This window comes from Mauremys reevesii, linkage group 6 (genome assembly GCF_016161935.1).
Source record: "Mauremys reevesii isolate NIE-2019 linkage group 6, ASM1616193v1, whole genome shotgun sequence".
Taxonomy (NCBI): domain Eukaryota; kingdom Metazoa; phylum Chordata; order Testudines; family Geoemydidae; genus Mauremys; species Mauremys reevesii.
The window spans coordinates 102,560,394-102,567,639 of NC_052628.1; the positions used below are offsets into that span (position 1 = coordinate 102,560,394).

At 44.2% G+C, this 7,246-nt stretch overlaps 1 long non-coding RNA gene across 1 annotated transcript in view; it reads left to right on the forward strand.

Moving 5' to 3' along the window:
* LOC120407654 overlaps positions 1–6,480 on the forward strand; it is a 165,050-nt gene extending 158,570 nt beyond the window's left edge. The window contains exon 4 of the long non-coding RNA XR_005600158.1: positions 5,803–6,480. This is a non-coding gene — a long non-coding RNA (uncharacterized LOC120407654). The remainder of the gene's footprint in view (positions 1–5,802) is intronic.
* Positions 6,481–7,246: the final 766 nt, after the last annotated feature.

Here is a 7,246-nt window from a genome sequence, read left to right on the forward strand (position 1 = left end):
AAACAGCTAATGTCAGTGGTGAGTGTGGAGGAGATGGCGACGGAGACATGACGAGACAAGGGAGATGGCGGACTCGCCGGAACTTATTGACGCTTGTGAGAGAAGAGTATCCTGTGCTGTGGCTGTTGCTATCTCTGGTGGAGCAAGGCGAGGCTGAGGCTTGTGGCCAGCTGCGCCTTGCTGCAAATTGCCTGGCTGCTGTTTTGCTCTGAACAGACAGCCAGACACCGAGAGGAGAAGGAAGCGGCCAGCCCCAGCGCATCAGGGAGGGCTTATTGAAGCTTTGTTTCCTGTTTTCTGAAAGACAACTTGTGACAAAGATTTTGATAGAGCCTGATCATAAAAAAAAAGTTAACCAAGTTTTTAAGTTTAAAAATTTTTCTTTAAAATACTTTTTTTGTTTTTTTGGAATTCGTCGTTGATTTTGCATGTTCTGCATTGTCTGATGGAAGGGTGGCATGGTGCTGCTGGTGGTGGGTTTTGATGGGGTGTGGTTTGGGGTTGGGAGGCGGGCTGTGGGGTTTGGGGTAGGGGTGGCGGTGGGGGGGGGGGGGTGGGGGGGGGGGGGTGGGGGTGGGGGGAGGGTGGTATCTGCCTGGAGGATGAGTCTCTTTGGGCCTGGGGCACCGGGAGGATCGTCGTGATCAGGTCGCCTGCAGGGAAGCGAAGGATGTCAGGCACCAGGACCCTACACACACATGAGGCACCACCACATCAAGGAAACAGTCCTGCAGCATACACCACACAGTGTGTCCCTGCCTGTGCCCTGCAGTTGACCCTGCCCCCTGTCTGTGTGCTGTTAATGTGTACTGCCCTCTTCCTGTAAAATCCCCCCAAAAAAAAATGAAAAACGAGAAAAAACAGAAGAAAGCAGCGTAACAACGGGGATGAACACAGGAAACAGGAATGGGTGAGGACTTTTACAGGGGGGTTGGCAGTGGGGTGGGACTGGGGTGGGGGTGTACAAGAAGAAAGGAAGAACTTTTACAAGCGCGGCTGTCTTCTGCGTATGCCTCTGTGCAGTGACAGTACTCTTTGACAGTCACTTCTCCCCTTTGGGCCTTCACTTTGGGTGAGGGGACGGGGGGGACAGACTCTGGAGCTTTTGCCAGGAGTGGCTCTCCTCTCTCTCCTCTGGCCGGTGTCTGCCTGTGCCTGGTGCCAAGCGCTCCGTTGACCCGCTGCTGCTGGTCGCCAAGCAGCGCGCCGCCTGCTGGTCTCTCCCGCCCCATGTGTGCCTCCTGCCGCCCCACTGCTGTCCCCGCGACTGTCTCTCTGCTGCGCCTCCGACTCTTTCTCTGCTGCCCTCGGGAGCTGGCCATGCCCTCCTGCTTTTTCTCGTCCCTTGTCTTTTGGATTTTCTTCCGTCTGTCTTTTCCAGCTCTGGCAGGGGATGGCGGGGGCGCGTGTGATCATGATGAGGGTGAGTGTGAAAAGGAAGTATAACATTTCCAAAAACAGTCAAACATTTTGAGTTAAGAAGACCAAACAATTTTAAAGTCAGTCAGATCAGACCAGTAAGAAAGGAGAGTCAGGATCACTGTACTTGCAAGATCTGGGCTCTCAACCTGGGATTATGGATACGCGCTCGCGGCCAAGCACAAAGTGCACAGCTTGCTGGCGAGCAGCACAGCTTGCTGCTAAGCCTTACAGTACAGACTGCTTATCAGCTAGTGCTTAGCTGTGCTCTCCTGCTGGAGGCAATGTGCAAAGCAGAAGCAAAGCAGATGCAGAGCAAGCTATGCAAAGATGCTCCCACTCTGAGCCTGCAACACGTGCAACCCTGCAAGGGCTGTTTCTTATCTTAAGCAAACTCATTCTTAGATTCTCTAAAAAGTAAAACTCTGTTCTTATTCATCATAAAAAAAGCAAAGTAAACTGGTAGTAAGCTCATCTGCTGCAAAGTAAAGTGCACACATGCACAACCAACATGCAGCACATCAATACTAAGCAGATGCTATCTAACGGCACACAGACAGAGAGACCGGAGACAGGCCTCCACAGAGAGAGACCAGAGAGCGGACATGTTAGGAGAAGCCCCTGCGCTGCCAGACCCGTCGCTCCATGATCCCCTGGCTACCTGAGTCCCCATGGTTGAGAAGAGTGTGTAAAAAGAGTGTGCCAAACAAGCACCTTCTCCCAAGGCTCTCTTGCTGATTTTGCTCTTTTTTTTCTCTTCCTTTTTTTTTGTTTTTTATCCCCAGAGGACTTTTGCTTTATTGCTTTTTGTTTTTTTGTTTTTTTTGTTTCATATTTAATTTAAAATGTTTATATTAAAATTGTTTTATATAATTTAAATTTTTATTTAAATAAATGTTTCCTGTTTGTCCTGTTTAGCACTGGTTATCCCCTGATCCTTCCCGATCTGTGTGATGGGGCTGGACGGGAGGGTGGGGATGGGGAGGGGGCTGTGATGGAATGATGTCCCTCAGGTCACAAATGTGCGCGTGGGGGTTCGATGTCCGCCCCTGGCTCTCCCCATCTCCTCCTTCCCCTTCCCCATGTCAGGGCATGTCCTGGGGGGGCCTCACTACGGGGTCCCCGTCCACTTGGCAGACACTGCACTGGGGGCATGGCTGTGGCAGACTCTCTCGGGGCGTCTGTGGCAGTAGCTCCGTGCGCTTGGCTGTCTGAGCTGGGCCTTTTCTTTTTTTCCGTTTGCTTTTTTTTTTTTCTCACTCTTGGCTTCTTCGCTTTCACTTTCGCTTTCTTCTTTCTTTCCCTCTTCCTCTCAGCTCTGGGCTCCGTTCACAGACTCCTCGCCACAGCGCCACCTCCGCCCGCCCAGCTCAGCGCCTCAGACTCCACTGGGATCACCTTCTGGGGATGGTCAGTCCATGCTGGGGATTTCTCTTCTGCTGCTGCCTGGCTGACTGCCGCCCCTGCCTGCTGGAGAGCTCTGCATCAGAGCAGGTGCCCGAGTCATTCAAACCGCCCAGAAAGAAAAAAACCATTCACCAAGAAATGAATCAGTGAATTGCGTGGTGTCAATCTGGCCAGTGCTAAGAAGTGCGCCAAAATGGTGGATGGTCACTGCTAACAGGCCTGTCCAGAGCTGGCAGCCTAAGTCGAGCTAGCAAGTGCAAGCAGCATCGCCTAAATTAATTCCTGCAGGAGCAGCTGATTAGTTCGGCAGAGCACCGAAGTTCCTGGAAAATCTCTCGAACTGGTGGATCTAGTTGCTGGTAGTTGAGATTAACGCGGATAAATTGAATTAAAGTCGTAGATTCAAGTCCCTTACTCAATCATTTTGCCCATTTCTAGTAAGTCGCATACCCTGCAGGAGTGGACTTGATCTTGTCTTCAGAGGTGGACATCTAGTAGCAGATCTATTTCAGCAGCAGGTCTCAATGTTTCCTGTGGCCAGGCAGAGATAATAGAGTACAGAGCTGTGCTTCTAGCAATATTAGAATGGCTAGGCCAAAGGAAATATGGTACTCTCTGTGCCCCTCTGTCCAAAGGGGGAAGGATAAGGACTGGTTCTTGGTGTGAGCAAGAGTAAAGAGGCAGAGAAAGAGATAAGGAAAGGGAGATGAAGGAGGGAGGAAAAGAGAGAAGAAATGGGATGGAGAGGAAAAATCAAAGAAGAGAAGAAATGAAAAAGATAAAATATTATAGAATAATTAAACTGAGAGAAAACAAACATTGAAAAAGATGGAGGAAAAGAGATTTCAAGATGTATGGTACAAGGAAAGAAAGTTGAGGCAAGGCAGGCAGGGATAAGGGAAAGAGGGAAGAACAAAAATAAGGGAGACTTCTTAGCCAGTAATATTTGTTTTTTTTCCCTAGAAAGTTAATGCAAAAATATTATGACAAATACATGTTTTCTGTTACATACAGTATAGACTTATATACAAGAGTGTGTTACAATAGCAACATTAACTTACCCACGTTAACCATATATACAATAGTTTACACTTTACTGCATGTGTGTCCACATTAACTTATTTGCCTAACAGAAGAACTAGTGTAACAGGATAAATTTTTGAACACCGTTGAGGAAGACCTGCAGTTTTGGTGGGTTTGGAGTTTAGTCTTAATCTACACCTGGCTTTTGAAGACGCAAATCAGTTGCTAAGTTTGCCTTGTACACATACTTGATTACAGTATTAACATTTGAATGTCTAAGGTGAATAATATTTAAAGCAATTAACAGAATAGAATAATTTTGAAAAATGTATATCTCTTTAAATACCGAAGAAGTTCAGAAAAAAAAATCACTTGAGGATTTCAGTGGGATTGAAAATGTTCAGTTCACAGGGTTGGGCTCTTTGAGAGTAACAAGGGTGCTTTAGGTAATAAGCCCCCCATAGTGTCTTGGCTTTACTGCCATATTTTTAATGTAAAGCCTGTTCCAGAATGATACTGCCAAACTAAAAGTTTATATGATATAGTTTTTGGACCTATAAAACCAGGGTTTATAATTGCTGTGCTAAGGCTGCCTTGGTTAAACTCATTATTCTTGGGAAACACACACACCGTCTATTTAAACAAAAGGGTACGAGATTTCCATCTTTATACTTCTCTTGTATTCGCATATAGATACAAAAGTTCAAGGACTTGTATTACTTGTAGGGGAGCGTGCAACACCATTTGACAGCTACGAGAGATATATATTCCCCAATAAAGTTCTGCTCTCCAGATGAGAACAATAGTTGACAGCAGTACCAAAGCACTATCTTTCTCGGATCATGTCTCTTTAAGGCCTCTGTAAATAAATGGCCTGAAATTATAGGGTGGAGAGAGGTCACAATAACTATATTTTCAAGTTTAATGGTCTTTCTTTTCAACTGGCTGGAATTCACATTGTTTTAACCACTTTTAATAAATTCCAAGTTTTGGACACTGTTCATTTCTATACAAATTGCAGCTGGAAATAAACAGACATACAATAGCTGAAGGTAATTCTGCAATTTTAACTTTTTACGAGGATAATGAAGTGAGAGTTTCTGGAAAAAATATCTTGTGAACTATTTCTTTTCCAGAAACATTTTCTCGTTTTGAGAATTAGTTCCACTGTCTCTAACGGTTCTGATTTTTCATTTAATTCTCTGTTTATTTTGTTTAAAACACACAAAATAAACCAACTTTCAGTCTGGTCTTTCCCTGTTTCTTCCTCATTGGTTAGAAGGCTGGAGCAGATCATAACGCAAGCTTCTTTGGCAGATATTCAGTGGGTGGAGACTGGCTTGTGAACAGAAATGTCTATGCCATTGCCTGTACTTGTGTCCATGATTTTCACTGCATGGGTTATTTTGTAAAAGGCTGACTATGCGTTTTTGTGTGCAACTAATGGAAGCATATGTGTACTGATATAGGCACACTTGCATCCATGTTTTTATATATGGACCAGAGTCTCTGCCGGATGAAACTTTCCCTTTAGCATCTTTGGGGAAAATTCTCAGTGGATGGGTCATCTTTTTTGAGCTTGCAAAACTGCAAATCACTCTGCGTTGTGTGATTGCCCACACATTTTGGCAGACACAACTGAGGAGACCTAGTGCTAGTGTGACCCTTCTGTACTGAATTCTCAGATGCCTCCTCTAACAGAAGAAAATAGCATAGCCAAATCCATTATGGCTTCTTTTCTTCTCTTGTTTCTGATTTTCTGCTTTAATTACTTTGTTTTCTTGCTTTCTTTTCAAGGACATTATATACAGCTTTCATATTTGGGAGCAAAACAGTAAACTCTGCATAATAACACTCTAATTTTAGAGTGCCTTGTATCCCAGGATCATGAGACATTGTCCAAAATGTATACAACATTCCTATGAGTTGGTAATTCTTATATCCATTTCACAGATGGAGAAATTGACTTGTCTAAGGTCACAGTGTGATTCAAAGGTAGAACTGGAGACAGAACCCAAATGATTAAAGTGTCCAAAGTGTTGAACATCAAATCCATTCCAGCAGAGCTTTGGGTTCAAACAATTCATGAACCTTGTCCTGAGCTTCAAAAGCTGAGTGAAGATGGACTGAAGTTATTCACATGCTTGGAAAGCTGGTGAAGCCACTTCCTCTGAGCCTGCCTCTCTCACTCCCCCACAACCATCCTCCCCACCCCCTGCAGAATTCAAAATTAAGAAGAGAGGTTCCTGGTGGAGCTAGAGTTTGTGGAATGAAGAGGTGTGACTGGCTAGCGGAGAGATATACAGAGATTTCCCATGGAGGTTTTTCACTCAAGTCTAGCACCAAGGGAACTTGAACAATACTATTCACATCTCCCCCCAGTGAATCAAAACCATAGGAATGCTGCCTCAAAATAAACATGGCAAGGTTGGTACAGCCCTGACTGGTGACTCCCGGTCTCCCACTTTAGCCACTGGACAACACTTTCTCAAATGATACATGCAGAAGTGTTTGATTCATCATTAGTCCAGAAGCTTGGGGATAGCCTTTCTGTGGCCTATGCTATCTAATTACTGGCAGCTAATGGGGACACTCTTGTAATCCTGCCTATTCCAAACATTCAAAAATCTGAAGCAGGTCCCTCCCAAAATCATAATATTAAAAAATTAATAAATTTTACTTTATTTGCCTTCTGTGTTTTTTGAGCCACACTTCCATCAGTTTTTTCAAGCTAGAAACTTACTTGTTTTTAAATGTAAGCTGAGATTCTCATGCAATTGCTTGAATCCAGGAGCTGGCTTTTAGGAAAAACAATGAATATTGTGAGAGTCCTGATAAAATCACAGCAGTGGCTATGTTGCACTTGAGTCTACTCTTGATCCAGGGCCTCCTGTGTGTTTGCATTTTATGCTGCCACTGCACCTCTAGACTGACCTTTGGAAGGTATTTCTGGAGCAGCTGCTCATCAAAAGCAGGATTTCTGGTGTAGTTGAAAGTATCCAATGAAGCAATTTTACATCACATCTGCACATGCACATACTACACTCTCCTTGGCAATCTGAAATCTTTGAGCTCCCCTTAGACAGGCAGATAAGTTTATAATTGGTTCTGTCCTGAAAATGATCAGCTAAATTATGCTAGATTTTGCTAGCAATGAAGATGTTTAAGAAATAGCATGATAAAAATGTCTGGCTCAGCATTTTCTAAGTTCAATAGGAAAATAAAGCCATTATATTTTTTAAGAACAAATGTTGAAACTGAAATAGAGAGCGTATACTTTAAACACAATGTTTAAGTTAATTGTATGAGGGTTTTTTCTTTTTTTTAAACTATTGGGGTTCCCATAGGGAGCTGGGGTTTTGGTCTTCCTGTTTACATAGTTGGCAGGATGGCTGTT